This window comes from Mustela putorius, unplaced genomic scaffold, assembly GCF_011764305.1.
Source record: "Mustela putorius furo isolate JIRA1106 unplaced genomic scaffold, ASM1176430v1.1 tig00003909_pilon_pilon_pilon, whole genome shotgun sequence".
NCBI lineage: Eukaryota > Metazoa > Chordata > Mammalia > Carnivora > Mustelidae > Mustela > Mustela putorius.
Genome location: NW_025422057.1, coordinates 40985258 through 40999980, shown reverse-complemented (window position 1 = coordinate 40999980; position 14723 = coordinate 40985258). Strand labels below are relative to the sequence as shown.

The 14723-nt window shown below is 43.0% G+C and overlaps 1 protein-coding gene across 3 annotated transcripts in view; it reads right to left on the bottom strand.

Annotated features, from left to right (window-relative positions):
* The window catches only part of FRMPD2 (FERM and PDZ domain containing 2), a 219170-nt gene that overhangs the window by 106325 nt on the left and 98122 nt on the right, over positions 1 to 14723 (bottom strand). Inside the window, exon 1 of one of the 3 annotated variants that reach the window (XM_013063166.2) lies at positions 8225 to 8261. The exons of 1 other annotated variant lie outside the window; for it this stretch is intronic. The gene's annotated coding sequence lies outside the window, so the exon portion shown is untranslated. Of the gene's footprint in view, positions 1 to 1011; positions 1098 to 8224; positions 8262 to 14723 lie in introns of those variants that run through there. One more of the 3 variants, XM_013063170.2, reaches the window with a different exon arrangement.

Sequence of the window (14723 nt, the reverse complement as noted above, 5' to 3'; positions counted from 1 at the left end):
GGAGGACACTACAAAACTGAAGAAAGAAAGGAAAGATCTAAATAAATGAAGAAATATCCAATGTTCATGGATAGAAAGACTCAAAACTGTTAAGATCTCAATTCTTCCAAATGTGTTTTATGGAGTCAATGCAATCTCAATCTAAATTTCAGCAAGTTATTTTGTAGTTACCAATAAACTCATTCTAAAGTATATGTGAAAAGGCAAAATATTTAGAATAAGCAACACTACAGTATTGAAGAACAAAGTTGTGGAGCACTGACAGTACGGGATTTCAAGACTTACTATTATAAAGTTTCAGTAATCAATACATCATGGTATTGGTGCAAAAACAGACAAATAGATCCATAGAGGCCCAGACATAGACCCACACAAACTCAGCCAACCAATTCTTGAGAAAAAAGCAAATGCAATTTAGTGGAGAAAGAATATTCTTTTTAACAAATAGCTTTAAAACAACTGGACATCCATAAACAACAACAAAATCTAGACCTTACAGTTATAAAAATTAACTCAAAATGGATTATAGGCCTAAATGTAAACCACAAAACTATAAAACTTCTAAAATGTAATTTACTGGTACCCAAGGGCTACCATAACAAAGTATCACAAACTGGGTGGCTTTAAAACAAAAGAACTCATAAAAAAGCTTAACAATTTAGGGGTGCCTGGCTGGCTCAGTGGGTTAAAGCCTCTGCTTTTGGCTCAGGTCATGGTCTCAAGGTCCTGGGATCGAGCCCCGCATCAGGCTCTCTGCTCAACAGGGAGCCTGCTTCCTCCTCTCTCTCTGCCTGCCTCTCTGACTACTTGTGATTTCTGTCTATCAAATAAATAATTAAATCTTTAAAAAAAAAAAAAAGCTCAACAATTTAAAAAAAATTTTTAAATGGGCAGAAGATGTAAACTTACACCTCACCAAAGAATACACAGAGATGGCAAATAAGCATATGAAAAGATGCTCAACATCGTATGTCATTAGAGAGCTGCAAGTTGTAAGACATTACTACATACCTATTAGAAAGGCTAAAATCCAAAAAATTGACCAAATACTGTTAAGGATGGAGATTCATTGCTGGGAATGCAAAATGGTACAGCCACTCTGGAAGACAATTTAGCACATTTTACAAAGTTAAACATAGTACTGCCATTATGATCTAGCAATTATACTCCTAGGTATTCATACAATTTATTTTAAATTTATACCCACACAAAACCCGGTGTTCAAAGACTGATAGTTGCTTTATTCATAATCATCAATGATCGGGGGGACAAGATAGAAACAAATGTATTTCAATGGTTGAGTGGATAAACAAACTGTGGGACATCCACACAATGAGATATTATTTGGTGATAAAAAGAAAGGAGTTATCAAGCTATAAATAGATAGGAGGAACCTCAAGTGAATGTTGCTAAGAAAAAGAAGCCAGTCTGAAAAGGCCACACTCTGGGTAATTTCAACTATGTTACAAGATCTCTATCAGATATGTATTTTGCAAACATCATTTCTAAGTGTGAGGCTTGTTTTTATTTTCTTAACAGTATCTTTCACGGAAGTTTTTAACTTTTTTTTAAAGTTTTTAACTTTAATAAAGACTAAATTATCAATCTTTGCTTTCATGGTGATCCATGGATGATTCCTTTTGGTGTAGTATCTAGAAACTTACCACCATCACCAAGGTCACCTATATTTTCTCCTGTGTGATCATTGTGGGCAAACTCACCCCTTAAAAGATATTTTGAAGCCCTAACCTCTATAGTACCTGTGAATGTAATCTTATTTGGAAAGAGGTTATTTGCAGTCGTATTCAAGTTAAAATGAGGTCCTAATGCAATGACTGATGTCCTTTTAAGATCAGTGAAATTTGGACACAGACGCAGATGAAGAAATCCATGTGACAACAGAGGCAAAAACTGGAGAGATGTGTCTAGAAGCCAAGAACAGCAAGGATTGCTGACAACCACCAAAAGCTAGGAAGAAGCAAGGAAAAATATCCTTCTGTAGAGACTTCAAAGAGAACATGGCCTTGTGACAAATTTTTATAATTTTGCCTCCAGAACTGTGAAAGAATATATGTCTGTTGTTTTGTTTTGTTTTGTTTTGTTTGTTTTAAGCCATCCACTCTGTAGTATTGTGTTACAGTGGCCCTAAGAAACTACTGCATATGCTAGTACTAGAAAGTACAGTGTTGTTACAGATACAAAAATAATAATAATAATAATAATAATATGTAGAAGTTGCTTCAGAATTAGGTAATAGGTAGAAGATTTAGGAGTTTTGAGGCACATGATAGAAAAAGCCTAGATTGCCTTGAAAAGGCTGTTGGTAGAAACAGGGACATTAAAGATGATATTGTGAAGGGTCAGAATGGTGAAAAAAGCATCTACAATCTTAGAAAATACATACATCATCTTAGAGAATACATATACTGTCAAGAATAGAATGTTACTAGCAATATAAATTTAAAGATTCTTCTGGCAAAGACCTTAAAAGAAAATAATGAATAGATTATTCATTACTGGAAGAAAAGCAATCATTGTCACAAATTGGCAGAAACTGGCTGAATTACGTTCTACTGTTGGATGGAAAGCAAAACATAAAACTACAGTTGATCCTTAAACAAAGTGGAGGTTAGGGGCACTGACCCCTCATACAGTAAAAATTCACCTATAACTTTTGACTTCCCCAAAACTTAACAATGAAAAGCCTACTGTTGACTGGAAGCTTTACCAAAAACACAAAGAATCAATTAATACATCATTTGTAGGTGTATCATATATTGTATTCTTACAATAAAGCTACAGAAAATAAAATATTATTTAAATAAACCATAAGGAAGAGAAAAAACATTTACAATACTATACTGATATTTATCAGAAAAAAATCCACATATACGTGGACCGACATAGTTCAAACCTATGTTGTTTAGGGGTCAGCTGTAATGAACTTGGCTATTTAGCTGAGGAGACTTCTAAGAAAAGTGTGGAATGGGACCATGGTTTCTTCTTGCTGCCTACAGCAAAATCCAAGAGGAAAGAAATAAACTGAGGAAGGAGTTGTTAAGTGAAAAGGAACCAGGACTTGATGATTTGGAATATTCTCAATCTATCCAATATACCATGCTCTAGACATAAGACTAAGGGTATGGCAGGACAAACTTCAGTGAGAGCATGGCCCTGCTCACAACTTGATTTCAGACATCTAGCTCCCAGCACTATGAGAAAATACAGATATTAGGCACTAAGAGCACAACCACAAAAGAAAAAATTGATACAGTCAGAAGAATTTAAAAATCCTGCTCTTCAAAAGATAACGTCACGAAAATAAAAGGATAAGCCACAGGCTGGAAGAAACACCTATCTGAAAGGGGACTTGTATTCCAAATATATTCATACCTCTACAAGAAGATAAACAGCCCACTTTTTTTTTTTTGTAATGAGCGAAATATCTGAATAGACATTTCACCAAAGAAAAACTATAGATGTAAATAAATATATGAAAAAATGCTCAACACCACTGGTGAACAGAAAATGCAAAAGAAAACAATAAGATACCACTACAGACCCACTAGAATGGCTGAAATGAAACACACACACAAACAGTACAAAATAGTTCTAGCAAAAATGCGGAGCAACTGGAACTCTCATGCACACCTGTCAGGATCACTTTACTCATTACCTTCCTTTATTTTCTTAAAAGCACTTTTCATTACCTTACAGTTTACTTATGTATGTAAGTCCTTATGCATCTGCATGCATGTGTCCTATCTCCCTCAACATAAGTACCATGGTGACTTGTGTCACCATGTGTTACCTCAGCACCAAAACGAATGGCACAGACTGGGCATTCAACACATACATATTAAAAGGAACAGAAATAAATAATATGAAGGTAAGTTCCTCGAAGGCAAGGAACCTAGCCATATCAGTCCATGCTGCTGGTGTAAAAGAAAATGTATTTAGACCACCAGGAGTGTGCACATTCAAATTATCTGGAGCACACTGCAGAACACTGATTCCAGACCAAACCAAACCAATGAAATCAGAATCTAAGAAAGCGATTCAAGTTTTGATCATTAAAGTTCTCCAGGTGATCCCAGTATGCAGGCCAGACCAAAATTATTCAGGAAATGGAACCTAGGCTGTGGAGCTGTACACACTTGGGAGAAAATCTTGGGCAAGTTACTTAACCTCCCTCAGTATCAAAAATCCAAGCTACAAAATGGGAATAATACACACCTCACAAAGACTGAGATTATGAACAAAGCTCTTAGTAGATGTTAATTTGCCTCTCCAGGGCAAACTTGAAGTTTTCATTGTGTGGTATGATAAATGTTAATTCAATCATCAATTCATACCTTCTATTGTTACCTGATTACTGAACTGAACATTTTCATTGGAGAAGTTCGGAACTTTTTTTCACTGTCCTGATGATAAGATGTTGCCTGAAGCTATTTTAAATTTATAAGTAACTAAACTTTTAAGGGAAATCTACCTGATTATTTACACCTGGATGCAGGTTAGAATCAACCCAAGCTTTCTTAAAATAACCAATACCAATGTCCAGACCTTGTGCAAGCCAATTAAATCAGAATCCCTAGAGTACATCCAGAATTATCAGTAGTCTTACAAAGCTAATTGATCTGTGATTCTAAAAGAAAATCAGCTCCGAAAAATACCTGATTCACACAAATGACATCCCATGCTAATTGCACATCTGAGTCATTCATGGAGCTCTCAAAAATATTGATTCCAGATTCTTGCCATAACTTAGTGAACCTGTCCACATTGAGCCTGTCATTTAGCAAAGTGTCATAAAACCTCCCCCTAGTGATTCTAAAAGAAACCCACAGGGAGCCATTACTTTATACCATGCGTTTACTCTCCCTATTGTGGACCAGCAAAGATCATTTAGAACTTTCACACACCTTCCATGCCAAGCTTGCCCAGTAGCTTTTAATCAGTAGCTGATACAACACATCACAGAAAGTCTAAATTTTACAGATCTTTTCAGACCATTTTAATGTGCAGACTACTGACCCACATCATTTACCATATGCAGTGCCCAGCAACAGCTATACCAGCCTCTGGTCTTTTTCACCAAATCCCATTAGGCTGCCTATTTGGAAATGACAAAATGGAATACCCAGGTCTTATTTCCCTTTAAGTGGTATACAATACCGGGACTAATGAAATTAACCTCACTGGTCAGATGAGTCCGAATTGAAATCTAAGTCGTTTTCTGAACCTAGAGGCAAATTGTTATATTTGCTTCCCACAGAGAGATAATAAAATCTAAGGAAAGGCGATCTCTGAATTAGGAGCATTAATAGAGTGCCCTGCAATTTTCAGACTCCACTAAACACAGCAGCATAGCAGGGCCCTTAGGAATGATTTTAGGAGAGTCAATCAATCAGTACACATATCACCCTGCCTGCACTACCAGGCAGATGATAATAGCATTTAAACAACCAAGCATTATTTTAAGCTTATTAAATACACTAACTCATGTGATCCTTACAATAACCCCACCAAGCAAATATTATTATTATTCCCCTTTCATACATTTAAAAAAAACACAAGTGTGCACAGCAGTTAAATGATTTGAACAAAGACACAGAGCTAGTAAGTGGCAGCTTTTGAACCCAGGCAATTTGCTTCAGTCCATTACCTTAACTACTACCCTACAACATAGATAAGTGATGGCCAAGCAGTCTTAAAATAAATTTTTTGAGTTAGTCTGCAACAGAAACTGGAGGTTTCTGTGTGTACTATGGGTAAGTTACTTAACCTCTCTGCACCATTTTTGCACCTGAAAAACAGAGATAATGACAGTACCTGCCTCACTTGAGTTGGGCTGAGTTGGGGTGAGGATTAAACAAAACAATGCATGCGATAGACTTAGAACAGTATTTTGCATTTTTAAGAGCTGTGGGTGTCAGCTTGTATTATTATTATTTATATCACAATACAGCACAAGTAGTCAGGGGAAAATGACAATGTATTAAACTGAAAATCTCTTCTGGTGATCTTAGAAATGTAGAGTCTGTAAACCCCCAGTACATCAGATACATTATGAAATGCAAAATGAAAGAGTTTCACAAGAACTTTACAATTGCCGCTGTGACAAAGTCCCAGACCATCCAGTCCAAGACAATGAGAGCCCCATTTGCTACAGTTTGGCCCTTTTAGCCAACAACCCCAATTATCAAGCTGTATACATATAACCACACCAGGAGCCAGATTTTCAACGAGCTGCAAACAGGGGATTCAGGGTTGATTGGAGAAGACCCTGTCAGGGTCCACCTCAATTTCCAAAGTCCACCTCAGTTACATTTGCATAAACAAAAGAAAAACAAAATGAGAAGTCAAACAAAAATATGTACCATTCATCATGTGCTTGCCACTTATTACATGGCTTCCATATATTACCTCATTTAATCCCAAAACACACCTCCAGGGTCTAACATTCCCAGAGAAAACCACACTAGCCCACTGGTTTTAGCTCACTTTAAAGTCATGACGACACATCTCAAACAGGTATTCGACACTGCCTGACAGTCCAATCCCATTTCCCTAGCTAGTTCACTTTTCCGCTCTCCATAAGGACAACAGCACATGTGTCTCCTCCAAGTTCTAACACCTCTTCTCCCCTCCCTGTGCCCTTTCGGCCAATGACCACCTCACAAACACATGGTGCCACTACCTCGTCTGCACCCACACCTGTTGTCTTGGCTTCCCCCCAAGTTATAATGAAATATGTGTTCCTGTCAATTCAAAGCCACACCCATGTGCCCTGGGGTCTCCTCCCTTCTCAGATATTCAGGGACTTTCCCTTGCAATGTTCCCTTATCTCATATGCATTTCTCCCTATGAGTTCAATCACACAGCATATAAACATATTCTAGTTTCTTCTATCATGCAAAAAAAAAAAATCCACTTGACTTTAAGACCCCTCTATTCCACTAGTCTTTCTTATTAAAATGATTAAAACCCTAACCCCACCTTCATCTTAGTCGCCACAGTTAACCACCCCCTTCTCCCTTTTATGGCCTCCCCTCCTCCTCTTTGTGTACACTCTCAACCTAGGTGTTCAACCAACCCCTTCATTTAAATACCATCTATATGGTAGTGATTCCAAAGCTCTGACATCACCCAGGACTTCAGACTCAAATTTCCAAAGGCCAATCTAAAAACTCAACTTAAAATTCTACCACATTTATATTATGTATATTTTACCATAATAAAAATAAATAAATCTGCAAGGTGACAGATGGAAAGGGACAGAGAAATATGTGGAAAAAAAAAAAAAAAAAAAAAAAGGGTGGCTAGATGTTCATGGTAGGACCCAGAAGGCAAATACAGAGAGTTCACGGGAAAATTCTTTCCAGCTATGTTGTTTGTATGTTACACGTTGGGGAAAAACCTAGCAGGCATCTCAAACCCAACATATTCAAAACCTAATTCTTGGTTCCATCCCTTCCAAAAATGAAACCTACCCCCCACACACACCTACAGTTTTCCCGTTCTCATTAAACAGAGAGACCAAAGTAGGCAAGGCAAAAACCCAGGACTCAGTCTTGACTGGCTATCTCCCACCTGAAATAGAAGTCCTTCATGGCAGGGACCCTGACTATCTTGTTCATGTATATTCCTGTGTGCCTGGCACATAGGAGGTATTCAAAACTGGCTGTTGAATTAACTGATGAATTAATGCTGCTTCTTGCTAGGGCCCTCAGCCCTCACTGGTCCTTCAGCGGGAATGGAGTTCTTGGCCTCTACACCTCCCCAGATCCAGCCAGCGAAGGCCATGCCTTAGTACCCGGTTATGGCTTCTTATCAATCACATCAGCTCCATGCTCCTCAACGAGATTTCAAGGCCTTTCTTTACCACAGAGCCAAAGTGTTTCCTGCCCCAAACCTGCCACACACAGGAACCACAACACATGTCACAGTACAGCTGGGCATCACACTGCCCAGACTGAAGGTCCTCACCGACCCCCAGGCTTCAGTGAACTTGGGCCTCACTCTGCCCAGGGCCTGCCCCAAAACCAGCGCAGGCAAGCCTCGTGGTGTCTGGGGCCACAGCCCACTCCTTCAGCCCCTGGGCATCAGTGGCTTCTCCCTCTGGGACCACAGGGTGAGCCCAAGTCCGCCCTCTCGCGCTGCTGCGGGGCCTCCAGCATCCTTCCCTGTCCCACCCGGCACCCCCACCACCCTTCCTCACCTGGCCCTGCCCCGCCCTGCCCCGCCTGGCCCAACCGCCCCCGGCCCACCCCCTAGCCTACCTCGCCAGTTGGGTTCTCGCGGGAGCCCGCCAGCCCTGCGGGGTCAGTGCCGTCCAATCCAATAGGCGCCCGCGAACCAACACACAGGAGTGTCGCCGCTGCTAAGTGACCGGGGCCAACACTGCGCCCCTGCTGGCCGTCCGAGGCACTGCAATGCTAACTGCGGACACTGCGGGAGCTTCCCTGTGGTCATTGGTCCACCACCCTGTTGTATATACCCCTTTCCTAAGATAAGTTCCTGATGCCGGCAGCATTCTGAGCCATGCCCGCATCTCGAACCACTGACGACTGTGTTCTCTAGGGGCGGTCATTTGGTTCATACCTACCCCTGACCCCCTCCCTCGCCCCCACCCCGCCCCGTCATGGGCAACACTGAGTCTCAGAGGTACAGGGTGGGGGGTGGATTTGCATTATCAGAGGAATAACAGAGGAATCAGGAATCAGAGGAATTATTATCAGAGGAATTATCAGAGGAATAACAGATGGAGTATTTGGGCCCTTTGGACAGGACAGACTGTTGCAGAAGTCACTAACCTGTGCTAGACTGTGAAGTCAGTTGGCTACAGGTCAGTTGAGAGTTTCAGTTAGTTGTCAGTGTAGAGGGAATTCAGGATATAAATGTTGCCTTAGTACATGAAGCTAGAATTTTTTATCTTCGTGAGTACATCTTTCTCCATTTGGTCCTGCCAGACCCATTCTGGTACATCCAGTTCCCTTGAAGTCATGACAAGACCTGCCTCTCTTAGCCCACAGCCGTCAATGTTGGTGTTAGGAGACAGCCATATCCTTGGGGGCAGGGGGGAGGGGGGGTGTCACTAAGCAAAAACGGCCACCCTCTGTCCAGGCATGGAGGGGTCAACTTCCTGCTCTGTGAGTCACTGACAATAGGTAGATGCCTTCTCTCCCTCTGAGCCCTGGTTTTTCCTTGGCAGCCAAGTTCCCCTCCAGGTGACCATGCCATTGCCAGGGTAAGATTCCTCTTTTTTTCCTTTTTTTTTTTTTAAGATTTTATTTATTTATTTGTCAGAGAGAGTAAGCACAGGCACACAGAGTGGCAGGCAGAGGCAGAGGGAGAAGCAGTCTCCCTGCTGAGTAAAGAGCCCTATGCAAGACTCGATCCCAGGACGCTGGGATCATGACCCGAGCTGAAGACAGCTGCTTAACCAACTGAGCCACCCAGGCATCCTGGTAAGATTCCTCTTAAAGATGGTACCCATGGCTAATGTATCTTTTGTTTTTCATAGTCTCTAATATCAGAACCCTGCACATGGTCACCATTTCAAAAGTAGGAGCAGTATGAATGAACTGAGATGTAATGAATATTGTAATGTCCCTGCACAGATGGCTGTCCTGGGGGCACACAAAAGGAAGAATTCCCACCCATAACATCAGGAAATCCCTGAATGGAGACTAAACAAGCATTTGATCAAAGCCACCCTGAGGTCTCTATCCCCCAACTTTCTTCTAAACCACGCAAGCATCTCAGAGGCCACTGACCCAGAAGGCTTTTCTTGGCTTCTGTGAAAAATTCAGAGAACTATGTAGTGTGTTATCAAACTTTCTACCAGTCTTTGGAGGCCTGTTTGAAAACCCTGTGTCTGACCAGTTGTCAGAAGTACAAGAGTCTCATAGGCCTGGACTTCAGTCCATGCTCTGCTACTGAATAGCTAGTGACCTCAAGCAGATTACTTCCTAACTTCTGCCTTGGTTTCTTTTCTGTTTTGTCTTTAAGAGGCTGTAAGGTTGTAAGTGCTTAATGAGACAAAGTACAAAAGCATCCAGCACTCGGGTCTGCCACGAAATGTCGCTTCCCTTTCCCAGGAGGATGGTTTCCCACATTTTGCTAGGGCTATGGCTCTTCGGTAGTTGTTGTGCTCATTGTTTCCATCTCTTATTGTCAGCTTCTCTCTAAGCAAAGGACTCCCTACAGGGGGGGCCTCTGTCCTGTTATAGGTAAGGCTGGAGAGCCTTCACAAATTAGACCAGACATGTGTGCACCCCAGATAGTCAAAAGGCAGGTCTAGAAGACCAGGTTGCTAATATTCCCTTTCCTCTAGGCCCCAGGACTCAACCCCACAAGACTCTCCACCACACAAGCCCAGGCCCTTGCTCCTTATTGCAGGCCTGGTCCTCCAGTCCAGGCCTCAGTTCTGTTTCTCCTAGTCCACCCTTCCAGGTACCCTTTCTAGCCTAGCTGAGGAGTGTCTTGGCTATCCCCGCTCTCCACCGTTGCCCCGCAGACACCACCTTCTCATGTTCTCCTTTGCCCTGCGCTCACTGCAGATCTCTGGGAAAGCTCACACAGCGGGTAGTGGGGGTGGGGGGCGGTTGGGGAGCAGCAGTGACCAGCCCAGAGAGGTAACACTGATTCTGCAGTCTCAGTCTACCTCCCTGCCTCTGGTTTGGGCATTCCTGCTCAGTCTTGGATGGACCTGAGGACCAGGCAAATGCCTGATCTCTGCTGAGGTGGGGCCCATCTGCTTCTTTCAAATGAAGAATTTACTGTCAAAATGTCCCATAGCCCAAACCATGGGTCTCTGGACACCATCAGAGAGGATCCATGAGGGCCTTCCAGACCCCAGAGTGGGCAGCTTGCACCCAGGACCTTACAACCCAAAGTCATTTTTTCACAGTCCACAAAGTCTGTGCCCAAGTTCAGAGTTTTCTAAACCTGGCTTGAGCCAGAGAAGGACATAAAAAAGAATAAGAAACAATGATATTAAAAAAAAGAATCATTTCGGCAACCCTTCCCATCCCTAAGATCCATCACGTTACAGGCCTCTGCTTTGCAGCCTGATTTATTTTTAGATGATGTTCTTCGCACCCAGCACCACCAAGTGTGAGTCGATGGGGATCGTGAGCTTAAAAGAAGCCGTGGTGCCTTCCTGTGTATTTCTTCCTCTCTGCTTAGCTTTGAGACACTTCACATAAAAGGCTCTATAAAAATAAATTGTGGAAAGTACAACGCCAATAAAAATCCTAGTGGAAAGCCAAAAACTATTTTATTTAAAGAGCAAAAGGACATGCACTTACCTCATTGTGAATTCCTAGCTGCCTAGTCCCCGAGCCTGGCACATGATAGATGCCCAATAAATATTAATTGATTGATCTATTAGTCGGCTGCTCATCTGTTTGCAGAGCTCCAACCAGCCCATCACTCTATGCACACCCCACAAAGAGACAGAATCCTTAGGCTTTGACAGGAGAGCTGCTAAGTTGGCAGGCAAGCCTGCCGCAAACTCTTGTACATAAATGCCCTGCCTTCCTCTTCCAATTCTACTTATTCACTGTAAAAATAATGATGTGGCAGAAAGTGAACTGCAAATGCTGCCAGATTCTAACAGAGGAGCTGAATCTGTGTCTTTCAAACCTCACGTATTACCCCTTGGTCTGTGCCAAGTCTTGGGTTCTCCAGCAAGAATACAGATGTCATCATCTTATTGCATCTTATTAACTAGACAGAGAGGGGGCAAACAAAAGGCAACTTCTTTGTTTCTCTCCAATGCCATTCAAGCTCAAGGTCCAGATGCATTGTTTTCTTAGGCCCTTGCCTATAAAATCTTGGGCAGGTCCCTAACTTTGAGCACCTAGAACAGTCCCATTTCAGTGTAAGATTCCCTCTACCTTCCTACCTGTTAGGCTCTCTGTCCTTGATGGCAGGACCACGTTAGGCTGCAAACAGGCAGGGGCAAATGAGCGCATCCGTTTCTCCTTCCTCATCAGGCGCACACCCACTTCCTCCTCTCCAGACCCAGCGCCTGTGACCTTTGCAGCTGGAATCCAGCCCCAGGTCCTCCAGGCTCTGCAGGTACTTTGAGCTGGCTGTTTGTCCTGAGAGAGAATCTTGTGGTTTCCCTTGAATTCCCCTGCAGGTGTCTTCTCCACTGCCTGGATGATGTTGTCTCTGGCCAGCTGTGGACAATGCCCTCCCTTTGCTCCTGCCTGCTACAGAGTACCAGTGAGTTTATGCAGTCTGTGCTGTGAGCCAAGGTGCCAGACATATGGGTAAGTGGAGGCCAAAATGCAGACTTGGCTTTGTGCCCCAATGAAAGACTTCTCAAAAGGAGAAAAGGCCATTTTTGTATCACTTACCAGCTTTTTTATGATTCTCCCGAATACACGCTCTGTGTGAGCTGAGGTTCTGACTTTCTGGCTGGGCCCATGTCATGCCTACATATTTTACAAGGGCTTTAAACTGTGCCCCACCTGTAGGGCAGTGTGGCCTTAAGCAAGGCTATTGCCTCCTTACTCTACCAAGGGTATGACAGTTTATTCCCCAGCAGTCCTTTTTCTCTTTGCTCTCCCACCAGGCTTGTTGTTTCTGCCATCACCTCTCAGCTTTAGATTCCTTAGGCCTGGATGAGACACGAGCCCCTTTGTCTGGTATGTGCTGGGTAGGTAGCTAGCTTGTGCAAGCATACCCTGGACAGCGCTGATAATCACTATCTTGAGAATGTGAAGATCCCATCCTCCTTCATAGTCTCAGCAGGCAGAATATGTAGAAGAACGTGTTGTTCAGCACTCAAGGTCAGGGGCTCTGGGGATAGCCAACCCGGAGCTTCTCCCTTGTAATGAAGAATGTCCAAGATAGCAGGCCTTCACCTCCTTGGAATGCTGGCTGGGCCACGAGAGGCTACAGATAGTTTCGAGGCTAGTTGCTGCATTTTAAAGCCTTGCTACATGGAGATCCCAGCAGCAGTCGCTTTGTCTAGTCATCTCTGGACTACCCATGTCTTGACCTCTGGATCCAACTCTTTTCTTTGGCCTCACCAGACCCTCACCTACACTTAGCTTAGAGTCTGCTGGGGTACAGCTACACTCCCTTGTGTCCCTCTCCACATCACCGCCACCAATTGCAGGAAACCCATATCAAGCCTTATAAATTATTCTCCTATGCCAGGTGAAGCACCGCTCTCCCTCACAGATATGGAAGTGGAAATGTCATAGCATTCCAACGTCAGTTTTCAGAGGAATTGTCCACTCCTGGCCTCCTTACTCTTTAAACCCCTACAGGTTATAGGTAGGTGATCACCCAGGATGCCGGTTTCCCAAAGTGACTCTTGAGTTGTTAATTGAATGAAGAAGGGAGCATGTACTACATGAGGGTGTCTCTCCTTCTGTTCCCTTTATATGTTAGAGCTTCATAGTGTGGTTATATTTGGGGTCTGTTCTAGAAAATATCTTGCCGATCCAACTATGTCATAGCATTGCCTTGAGCCCTCAGTACCTCTTGCAATGAAATTCATGTTGATCCCATCTTACTGAAACTATCCCTCGGGGGTATCTCATATCCAGAGATATCTCAAACTCAGAATGTATAAAACCAAAGTGATAAAACCAAACTAACTAGGATATTCTTTGACTATCCCCCATCTCGGTTGATGGGCCCACCATTCCTTCTGCTCTGGAATCAGCAGTGGTTCCGCAAGTGATTCGATTACTGTTTGTCTCTCCCACACCAACCCTTCCTCCATCTCACAAACCAGACTATTTTTTCTGATTAGAGTTCTGATTATAACAAACACTGTTGAAAAGGCAACCTTAGTTCACAATCTGTCCACACCTCACCCTCCTGGCTCCTCTTACCTCTCAGGCCCCTGTTCACTCTCTGTATGCTGTGTCTCCATGCCCTTCAAGGTTTATACTTCTCCGCTTTGAGGAACATCTTGCTACCCCATAACAGGCCCTCCCCTCAGTCAGGACTGATACTCCCTTCTGGGAAAAATCTCTTTGCTCTATACAACATTCTTTCCCTATACCCTCATCCTAGCATTGTTGCCATTGATTATAGTGATGTGTTTGTATGCTATCTCCTTCACAGGGCACAAGCTCCCAGGGAGTAATCAGCAGCCACGGTCATCTCCATCCCCAACCTCGCCCAGAGCCCTCTATGTAGTAGGTGCTCAGTGACTGTCAACTGAAGATGTGGCAGAAACACAGAGAGCTGTCCCCGTGTTCTTCCTGTTTCTTTTTCTCTAAGATTGCTTGACTCAAGCTGAGTCCCTTACTCTGCCACAGAGATTTGTGTAACTGAAGGATGGGACTATAATTTGTGGGGGGGAAATAAAGTATAGTGCAATCGCCACAATGAGAGCAGTATATAGATGGGCCATGGAGGAGTCACGTGCCCTTCGGACCCAGCTGGCGGCAGAGGCTGAGAGCCCTCACTCTTGTTCAGTGGATCTGTAACTTTCTGTGGAACCTGCCCTGCCGGTATGCAGAGCATCCATGCCGTGGCTAAAGCAGAGTGGGGAAGACCATTTATTTAAAATTAAACTTGTTTCATTTTGAGGTAATTATAGATTCACATAAAGTTATGATACAATACAGATGACCCCTGCACCCTTTACTCGGGTTGCCCTAAGGGTAACATGTTACGAAACTAGTGTAATATCACAGCCAAGATATTGACGTTCATCTCCATTGTTTCTATTTCTT